This window comes from Artemia franciscana, chromosome 12 (assembly GCF_032884065.1).
Source record: "Artemia franciscana chromosome 12, ASM3288406v1, whole genome shotgun sequence".
In the NCBI taxonomy this organism is placed as follows: Eukaryota; Metazoa; Arthropoda; class Branchiopoda; order Anostraca; family Artemiidae; genus Artemia; species Artemia franciscana.
The window spans coordinates 41,276,498-41,287,487 of record NC_088874.1 but is presented as its reverse complement, the minus strand read 5'-3'; the positions used below and the strand labels follow the sequence as shown (position 1 = coordinate 41,287,487).

General features: G+C 34.6%; 1 protein-coding gene across 6 annotated transcripts in view; it reads left to right on the top strand.

The window, feature by feature from the left end:
* Window positions 1-225: 225 nt before the first annotated feature.
* LOC136034136 (troponin T, skeletal muscle-like) overlaps window positions 226-10,990 on the top strand; it is an 82,169-nt gene continuing 71,404 nt past the window's right edge. For 3 of the 6 annotated variants that reach the window (XR_010619120.1, XM_065715308.1, XM_065715306.1), the window contains exon 1: window positions 226-349. The gene's annotated coding sequence lies outside the window, so the exon portion shown is untranslated. The remainder of the gene's footprint in view (window positions 350-10,990) is intronic. The other 3 variants (XM_065715307.1, XM_065715309.1, XM_065715310.1) reach the window with 3 other exon arrangements.

Genomic DNA, 10,990 nt, shown 5'->3' with positions numbered 1-10,990 from the left:
TCTAAAAAAGCCCTTTTCTAAGAGTCAGATATCCTTGTTTGCATAATGACTGTCGTATTTTAAGGTTTTTCCTAAACGATCAATTCCCGTGCATGCCCCAGCCCCTGGGTAATTACAAAAACGTAAAACAATTTTTAGTGATGAATAGATCGCTGTTCTCAAAGATTCCTTTTCCAAGAGTCAGATATGATTATTTTGAATGTCGGATGTGGCAGTTCTAATTTTGTCCCGAACACTCATTTCTCTTGGAACCTTCGCCATTTTAACAACTGTTTTCTTGAAAGGTGGTTGATTAGTTTCTTTTGCATTCTTTGGATTACTCTGAATAATATTTTTTGAAGAAAGCTAGGTTTGTACAAAATTATTTAACTACATTTACGATTGAAAATAATAAAAATGTCGGTAAAGCTAAAGTTGGTGCTTTGATACCCGGGCTAGGGCTTTTCGGGTCTAAAGCTGGAACGGTAATACTGATTGGTAATTGTGGTGCTCAGGAAAATCAATAAAACATGGATGATATGCTGGTAACTCCGTGCATACAGGGTAATTTTGGTAACGTTGCTTACTAGAATCGTCATACTTGGAAAACAGAAGTCGATAGTACACACAGAAATATGAGGACAAATACCCGTTGATGCATTACCACCAGGCCCGGATGGAATAGGTGCGGGGCTCTCTTTATGTATTAAATATTTAAATAAATATTTCTGCATAGTAGTTTACGTAAGTAAAGTAGTTCCCGAACGTGGTGCAAACTCTTATATCTTGTATATATTCGCATATATAGATTATACATTCAATTTCTTATGTTGATTAGAGGGTATGTGTTCTTTTAACATTCGTACGTAGCAATATACTAAAATCAGTGTAAGGATGTTATTTGAGCCTTCTTTGGGGAGTGGAGGGGGGAGGGCTGTAGTGATAAGTGCAGAATTTTAAAATGCTCTAATAAGTCCTTGAATTAGACGTTGGAGCTGTTTAAACAATAAAACCTCCTCGAAACATTTGTAACGTTTACACTTAATATGGCAAAACACCAGTAATCCTACTATTATTATTACTGCTACTACTACTAGTGCTACTACTTACTGGCACTACTACTACTACTATTACTGGCACTACTACTACCACTACTACTATTACTACTGCTGCTACTACGACTATTACTGTTACTACTACTGGTAGTGCTGCTAGAACTACTACTGACAACGTGTTACATCACCAAGCAGTTTGAGGTTAACACAGTTGCATAAAACGTTTCTCCTCCTCACTATGTTGGGACTCATACTCCTTCACATGAAGCTTGGTTCCCACCCAATTTAAGAACACCCTACTTTTCTGTTGAAAAGCAGAACTTCAGGAAAAGAATTCTTCCAAAGGAAACAATAGACCAAGAATAAAAGTTAAAACCACCGTTGAAAGAAATATTTCTAGGTTCTCATTGAAGTGTCCCTTGATGTCTTAACTCCCGGTAGCAGCTTTCTATTTTCTTTAACCTTTGAAAACCAGAAAGTAAAATAAATGACATGATAACATATCCTTGAATATATACTTGAACAGCCATCATTCTTTCCGGACAAAGATAAAGGTTACATTCCATGAATTTGGATTTTTGGTTCTTGGGGGGTATGTTGTCGTCATCAGGGCCGGATAAAGGGTGATTGGAGTGAGTGGGCCCAATAGGGCCCACGTTACCATCAAAATTGTTTTTGACCATAAGGGATAAATTATGAATTATTCAAATAACTAAACATATATTTATTTTGAGTTTGCATTGCTGGATGCGCTTTATTAGAGTTTGCGCTACGATCTTATATCCTTTACATTTTACTTTTATATCTCTCTTGATTTCAGAAAGAGTCGAAAATTCAACCTCACAAAAAAAGGTAAAGGATACGGCATTAGACTTTTACGGTCCCTACCGGTGGTGCTGATGGCTCTTCAGCCAGGAAGTGCAATGGGGGTTTGGGGATCAACCATCCTGTGCTTTCGCACACCCTTCCTGTTTACCTTCCCCAGATTTTTCCTGGTCCCCATTTAGAGCTGGGTCGACTCTGGCTAAGCTTACAGAGTCACGCCACTGACCCCCGTCCCAAACAAAACAATTGGGTACACATGATTTGAACCCACGTCCTCTCAGACGAAGGGTCCTGAATCCAGCGCACCAATCCACTCGGCCAGGACGGCCCACATAAATATGAATGGAAAGAACAACACAACTTTAATTGCTTGTTGAGCTTTTGTTATTTACTTTCGAAATACATGGTAGCTAATTAGCCTCGGCACATATTTGAGAGCCAATGATCTAGATTATTGTTTTTCAAACTTTTAAGCCTCCATAAAAAAAAGACAGAAGTTAATAATGACGAAGACCACACTGCCTTTCCATAATACAACTACAGAAGAGAGAATAATGAGGACTTTTTTCCAAGACTGTGAACCAACAAAACCTATTTGAATATTTCGGCCCTTTATCTAAGGGCCGTCTTCAGCAAAGAAAATAATAAACCATAAAACACTTACAATAAAAGTTTTCGGTTAAAAATCCATTCTTTTTTTAAAAATAGCCTTGGCATCATTACTTCTTAACGAAAAGTTCAGCCAAGACTGTGTGATAAAAGCTAACATTTTACAAGCTAAAAAGGTTCATTCATTAAACTAACTGTATTTACTTAAAAATTGGAATAATTTCTTATTGCGATATTTGCCTTCTCAGCAGCTAATCTTGTAGTTCTGTTGTGATTGGGCTTGTTTTTATTCGTTCCTAGTTTTGTTTTATTTTTAATTAGATTATTTTCTATAATTAATTTTTTGTACATAGGGTTGAGTGTGTATTCACCCAAGTCTCTATTTAGGGATGTATTATTATTTAAGTTTCGTTTGATGTCGATTGCCTCGCGGACAGTTTGTTTGACTCCTAGGTCATTGCTAATTAGAATTGCTTCGTCAAATAGAACATAATGGTTTTAATTTTCAAAAATATGATTGCTTAAAGCTGAATCGAAAGATATGGAGTTATTTCTAGATTTTAATGCTTTTTTAATACTTTCTTTGTGTTGCTGTAATCTTGTTCCTAAATTTTGGTGGTTCGACCAATGTAATAATTTCCATAACTACATGGTATTTGATACGTCCCTCTTAGACGAGTAATTGGGGTTTTATCCTTACCAGAATTGAGAAGATTCATTATACTTAAATTACTTGTGAATACAACACGTAAATTGTTTTTTGAACAGACTTTTTTCAGTTTTGAAGTAATTTTCGGATATTAGGTAGGTAAATCGTGCCTGTGGGATTATTCGAATCGTTTTCTGGTGTGGGATTTAAGGCTTTAGAAGAATGCATCTTTAATCTTTGAGCAATAACAGTATTTATGAGAGAAATTGGGTACCCGTTGCCAAAAAGTATGTCTGTAATAAAATTTAATTCTTTTTTAATATACGGCTCTGAACAGATATTAAGTACTCTATCCACAAGAGATATTACCACACCTCTTTTAACCTGTGGAGGATGGTTAGATTTGAAGTGAAGGTATCTATTATTATGCGTAGGTTTTCTGTAAACCGTAAAATCAAGTTTATTCACACTGCGTGTTGTATATGGGAATATACCGCATTTTGTATATGGGAAATTGAAACCTAACTAGTTGGGTTTTCTAATATGCTGAATCGGACGCTGTATTTTTACTAGGATAGCTTGACTTTTTGGGTTTTTTTTCTTCCTTTTTTCAAGAATCAGGCAGTTCTTATAAGGCTCGCATCTTTTGATGGGTAACGAAAAACTTGATGAATTTAATTTACTTGGAATTAGCATAAAACCTATTATGAGTTTGCCATAATATATGTAAATCGGAGCTAGTATTTTGAATTCTAAGAAATAGAACATTTTTAATACTAACCTACCCTCCTCCTGTTCTATGTTACTATACAAGTTAATCACAAATTTGTTTTTCTTCGCTATCATCTTTTCTTAAAAGAATATTTTTGTGACTAAAGAAATTACTGTATATGTTAAAATATATTTAAAAAAAAAAAAAAATGGACTTCCATCTTCTCGGATAAAACTTTTTCTTTAGATAAACTTGTGTTTGGCAGAAGTATTTATTCAGCAGTTTTGTTTCAGAGGTGGCCAAAACAGTCTGTTTGTTTAGTTTTAAATTCTTTAGTTTTAGCAAGATAAACCAACTGCTTTGTAATGAAAACAGGTAGAATCAGTAAGAAAACAGTTAAAATCTTAGACACTATAAAGAAAATTGATAAACATAAAAACTATTATGATTCTAGATATTTATGACACATAATTTTTTTTTTAAAATGTACAAATTAACCTAACACATGCTATATCTACTGGTATTCCTCAGGACAACGTGAAAGAATAAATTCACTTTGAAAGAAAATGAATAAGTGTCAAATACTCTCCCAAAAGGTAGGGTCACCATTTGGGTGGGGGAGTTGGCAAGAGGAAAATTGTTTTGCGATTTTGAGCTTTTTCCACTTTCTAACAATACAAAACTAAATCACAAAAGATGAAATAACGATACGGGGACCTCTAAAACAATTTACAGACAACAAAAAAGACCTTGCCATTGACCATGTCAAAAATCAAAAATGCTGTCATTTCCAATATATTCCTTCAAGCGGATCTAAGAAAGCAACAAAACTTCGTTCAGGGATGGATAATTCCCTTGTAATGGCGGATTCACACTACGCCGCAGAGCCTTCAAACAGTTCGTGGCAACGAACTGTAGTAAGGAGCGACCCGGCTCAATAGTAACCGAAACTCTAAAAAATAGAATTTTGATTTCAATAGTTACATCAAAAAAATTTGATTTTAATGCTGATTAAAACTTTCATATTAGCTGATAATATATAACTTTCGTCAAGACTAGTCTTATCTATCAAAAGTTACGAGCCTGAGAAAATTTGCCTCATTTTAGAACACAGGGGAACACCCCCCCTAAAAGTCATACAATCTTAACGAAAATCACAACATCAGATTCAGTGTAGCAGAAAACTTTACTGTAGAAGTTTCAAGCTCCTATCTACAAAAATGTGGAATTTCACATTTTTTGGCCAGAAGACAAATCACGGATGATTGTTTATTTGTTTTTTGTCTTTTTGTTTGTTTTTTTCCCCAGGGGTGATCGTATCGACCCAGTGGTCCTAGAATGTCGCGAGAGGGCTCATTCTAATGGAAATTAAAAGTTCTAGTGCCCTTTTTAAGTGAACAACAAAATTGGAGGGCACCTAGGCCCCCTCCCACGCTCATTTTGTCCCCAAAGTCACCGGATCAAAATTCTGAGATATCCATTTTATTCACCATAGTCGAAAAACTTAATAACGATATCTTTGGGGATGACTTACTCCCCCGTAGTCCCCGTGGGAAGGGTTGCAGGTTACAAACTTTGACCTGTGTTTACATATAGTAATGGTTACTGGGAAGTGCACAGACGTTTTCAGGGGGATTTTTTTGGTTTTGGGGGGAGAGTTGAGGTGGAGGGGCTACGTCGGAGGATCTTTCCATGGAGAAACTTCTCACGGGGAGAGACTTTCAATGAAGGGGGCGCAGGATTTTCTAGCATTATTAAAAAAAAAACAATGAACAAATAAATATGAAAATTTTTTCTACTGAAAGTAAGGAGCAGCATTAAAACTTAAAAACGAGCAGAAATTATTACGCATATGAGGGGTTTACCTCCTCGTAATACCTCGCTCTTTACGCTAAAGTATTTTTAGTATTTCAACTATTTATTCTACGGCCTTTGTGATTCAAGGGTCCTTCTTATGGAATTGGGACAAAATTTAAGCTTTAGTGTAAAGAGCGAGGTATCGACGAGGGGTGAACCCCCTCTTATACGCAATAAACACATACAAATATAGAAGTTCGTTACGTAAGTTAATTCGTAAATTATGTATATTTTTTACTAATGAAAATGTTCGTAGAAAATTAAAAGTTTAGTTGCCTTTTTAAGTAATCAAAAAATTGGAGAGCAACAAGGCTTCCTCCCTCGCTCCTTTTTTCTCAAAATCTTCCGATTAAAACTATGAGAAAGCCATTTAGCAAAAAAAAATTAATATGTAAATTTCGTCCAGAGATCTTTTCCAAAGAGGAAAAGATCATAACATACATTAATTAAAAAACTTCCAGAAATTAAATAAAAAAACAATTTTTTTTAAATGAAAGTAAGGAGCGACATTAAAACTTAAAACGAACAGAAATTACTCCGTATATGAGAGGGGCTTTTCCTCTTCAACGCCCCGCTCTTTACGCTTAAGTTTTTTACTGTTTTAAGAAATAGAGTTAAGAGAAAGAGTCAAACTTTAGCGTAAAGAGCGGGGCGTTGAAGAGGAAAAGCCCTTTTCATATACGGAGTAATTTCTGTTCGTTTTAAGTTTTAATGTCGCTCCTTACTTTCATTTAAAAAAACTTGTTTTTTATATTTAAATCATACTAAAGTAAACTCTGTCTGTAATATATTCAGTCAGTGGTATACGCGTGCCGTACATAGGATTTTACATTGCGTAGATTCATGCTAAGTTTTTAAAAAGTTAACATAGTACCAGTAAAAAACACTTTGTGGATGAGTAATTAGTAAATCTTGGAAAGTAATTAATACAAAATTTGCCTTGAAGGTCTTTCATGATTGATCAGAGCTTGATTTTCCATCTCCTTTCCTCGCATTTGATGCGAGGAATTTTTTGATGCGCATTTGATGCATCTGCTTGTAATAATTGCGAGGATCTTAGACGATGACTCTGATGGGTTGTTGATGGGTTCTGATGGGTGATGAATTGTAGTGAAGGGACATGTTTCAAAGTGACATATTATATTTAACTTAATTTAATTTCATCAGTTATCATATTTGACTCTTCTTTAAATTTGTGGTGTATAAAAAAAGAGTATGTGGAGTTAGTTGAGTATCAAAATGTTGAACTAAGTTTTTGTAAACTCTATAATTTATAGAATTAAGGTATCCTACTTTATAACTGAGTGGTTTATGTTCTGAACTTTTGATTTTTTTTTTCAACTTACTTATAAAAAGATACTAAATAATAAAAGATATATCAAGGACATAAGAACCTCCAAAAATCTTTGCAGACGGCGCAGCAACCCCTGCAAACAACAAACTTAAACAGCGAATGTACTGTTACATTACATAATAAATAAGATATTTTAAGACTTAATTTAATGCAATAATTTAGACTGGGAAGCACAAGATGACGTATATTGTATACTATCTATATCAACTATAAGATATAAATCTCAAGATTCAAAACAACCACGATAAAATTTCTTATATAAGCCATTAGTTGGGCGACCAGTAGTAGTTTTAGCAGGTCTAAAACCCTGCAAACAACAAACTTAAAGAGCGAATTACATAAATAAATAATTATCATAATCATATTATGATATTATAATATATAATTATATATAGTTATAGTTTTTATTATAATTATATTATAATTATAGTAAGGAGCTATTAATTATAATATAATTATATTATAATTATAATTATATTATAATATAATTATATATTATAATTATAATTATATTATAATTATATTATAATTATATTATAATTATAATTATAGTAATCATATTACATAAATAATTTGTTAGATCCCACTGTTCTTCCATTCATAATGAAATGAAAATATGCAACAATGGGTACAACTTTTGATTAAGACAATTAAAAAAGTATCTTCATTAAAATTTTTACCCATGATTATATTTTTTTTTATCTTTTTTTCATGATGAATTGCGTTGCAGACGCAACTCTTGGTTTTATCCCGATTTTTCATAGTCGGCCGTTTAAAGCTTATTGCTAGAAAGTCGTAAGTGTCTAACCTCCACAGTTCTGATAAAATGTATGATACTCAGGCCGGGTTGATGAAAATGACGTTCCATTTGGCAAAGCAGCGCATAATTCTTGGTTGGAGTCAAAATCGGTGGTTTTCGCTAGCAATTGAAGTAAGGGCTATAATGAGATAAGGTTGAAATGGATAGCTAGGACTCGGTTTGCCGATGAAGGATGACGGATTGCCCAACATCGTCTTTTATCAAAAGATCGTCTTGAACCAATGAAAAAACAGGTCGCTCCGAATGGGATGGAAGCATGTCTTAAGGAAATTAAATAAAAAAAAACTAGTTTTTTGTACTGAAAGTAAGGAGCGACATTAAAACTTAAAACGAACAGAAATTACTCCGTATATGAAATGGGTTGTCCCCTCCGCGGTCCCTCGCTCTTTACGCTAAAGTTTGACTCTTTGCCACAATTCTACTTTTTAAAACAATTAAAAACTTTAGCGTAAAGAGCGAGGGACTGCGGAGGGGACAACCCATTTCATATACGGAGTAATTTCTGTTCGTTTTAAGTTTTAATGTCGCTCCTTACTTTCAGTACAAAAAACTAGTTTTTTTTTATTTAATTTCTGAACGTTTTTGAATTAATGCATGTTTGATTTTGGCTCTCCGCACATAAATTATTGAAATGAAATTAGTATATTAATTTTTTTTTGGCTAAATGGCTTTCTCTTAGTTTTGATCAGACGATTTTGAGAAATAAGGGGTGGGGAAGGAGGCCTAGCTGCCCTCCAATTTTTCGGTTACTTAAAAAGGCTACTAGAACTTTTAATATTCAACGAACGTTTTTATTAGTAAAAAATATACGTACCTTAAGAATTAACTTACGTAACAAACTTTTATATTCTTATATTTTTATTATGTGTACGAGGGGGTTTGTACCCTCGTTAATACCTCGCTCTTTACACTAAATCGTAAGTTTTGTCCCAATTCTTTAAGAATGACCCCTGAATCAAAAAGGCCGTAGAATAGATAGTTGAAATCACTAAAAATATTTTAGCATAAAGAGCGAGGTATTTATCTCCTAAATAACTCGCTCTTTACGCTAAAGTATTTTTAGAACCCCTCATATGCGTAATAATCTCTGTTCGTTTTAAATTTCAATGCTATTCCTTACTTTCATTTGAAAAAACGTTTTCATGTTTCTCCCTCTCCCATGCTCAGCCCTCTCCCATCAACCCCACCCCCCAAACCAAAAAATTCCCATGAAAACGTCTGTACACTTCCCAATAACCATTACTATATGTAAACACTGGTCAAAGTTTGTAACTTGCAGCCCCTCCCTCAGGGATCATGGAGGAGTAAGTCATTTCCAAACGACATAGTTATTATGGTTTTCGACTATGTTGAACAAAATGGCTATCTTAAAACTTTAATCTGTTGACTTTTGGAAAAAATGAGCATGGGAGGGGGCCTATTTGCCCTCCAATTTTTTTGGTCACTTAAAAAGGGCACTAGAACTTTTCATTTCCGTTAGAATGAGCCCTCTCGCGACATTCAAGGACCACTTGGTCGATAAGGTGACCCCTGGGAAAAAAAAAACAAAAAAAAACAAACAAACAAATAAACACGCACCCGTGATTTGTCTTCTGGCAAAAAATACAAAATTCCACATTTTTTAGATAGGAGCTTGAAATTTTTGCTATAGAGTCCTCTGATATACCAAATGCGATAGTGTGATTTTCGTTAAGATTCTATGACTTTTAGGGGATGTTTCCCCCTTTTTCCAAAATAGGGCAAATTTTCTCAGGCTTGTAGATAGGAGCTTGAAACTTCTATAGTAGGGTTAAGTTATATATTTAGAATCAGCGTAAAAATTCAATTCTTTTGATGTATCTTTTAGCATCAAAATTCCGTTTTTTGGAGTTCCGTTTACTATTGAGCCGGGTCGCCCCTTACTACAGTTCCTTACCACGAACTGTTTGAAAAGAAAATAATTCGGTATTTCGGGGCTTCTGACATTATTACTCCTTTGCGGAAGTTAGGCTCAAAATTGAAAAAGGATTATATTTTTTCTCTGGGCCCCTTCCACCTCTTAGTTCGTTTATTTTCCCGTTAGTTTTCACCTGTTTTCGCTTTATAGTTGTGTTATCTCTTAGCAGTTCTTTCGTTAGTTGAGTTATGGTTGTGGTATATATGTTTTATCGCTCGTATAGTTGTGTTATTTTCGAATTATACTCCATAATAGAGAGGCTCCGAACACCCAGCATTGTATATTAAACTCTTAATTTGACGTTTTTTTCTAACGTGACCAGATTCGTCCTGCGCCCTTTTCATTGAATTTTTCCCCCCATGGCATATTTCTCCAAGGAAATATCCTCCCACATAGCCCCCTCCCTCAACCCTACCCCCAAAACCAAAAAAATCCCCCCTGAAAACGTCTGTACACTTCCCAATAACCATTATTATATGTAAACACTGGTTGAAGTTTGTAACTTGCAACCCCTCCCCCAGGGACTGTGGGGGAGTAAGTCATCCCCAAAAACATAGTTATTATGATTTTCGACTATGCCAAACAAAATGGCTATCTCAAAATTTTGATCCGTTGACTTTGGGAAAAAAATGAGCGTGGGAGGGGGCCTAGATGCCCTCCAATTTTTTTGGTCACTTAAAAAGGGCACTAGAACTTTTCATTTCCGTTAGAATGAGCCCTCTTGCGACATTCTAGGACCACTTGGTCGATACGATGACCCCTGGGGAAAAAAAAAAAAAAAAAAAAAACAAATAAACACGCACCCGTGATTTGTCTTCTGGCAAAAAATGCAAAATTCCACATTTTTGTAGATAGGAGCTTGAAACTTCTATAGTAGGGTTCTCTGATACGCTGAATCTGATGGTGTCATTTTCGTTAAGATCCTACGACTTTTAGAGGGTGTTTCCCCCTATTTTCCTAAATAAGGCAAATTTTCTCAGGCTCGTAACTTTTGATGGCTAAGACTAAACTTGATGAAACTTATATATTTAAAATCAGCATTAAAATGCGATTCTTTTGATGTAGCTATTGATATCAAAATTCAATTTTTTAGAGTTTTGGTTACTATTAAGCCGGATCGCTCCTTACTACAGTTCGTTACCACGAACTGTTTGATATTCAAGAGAAATGGGAACTTCTTAGGAGGGTTAAAAG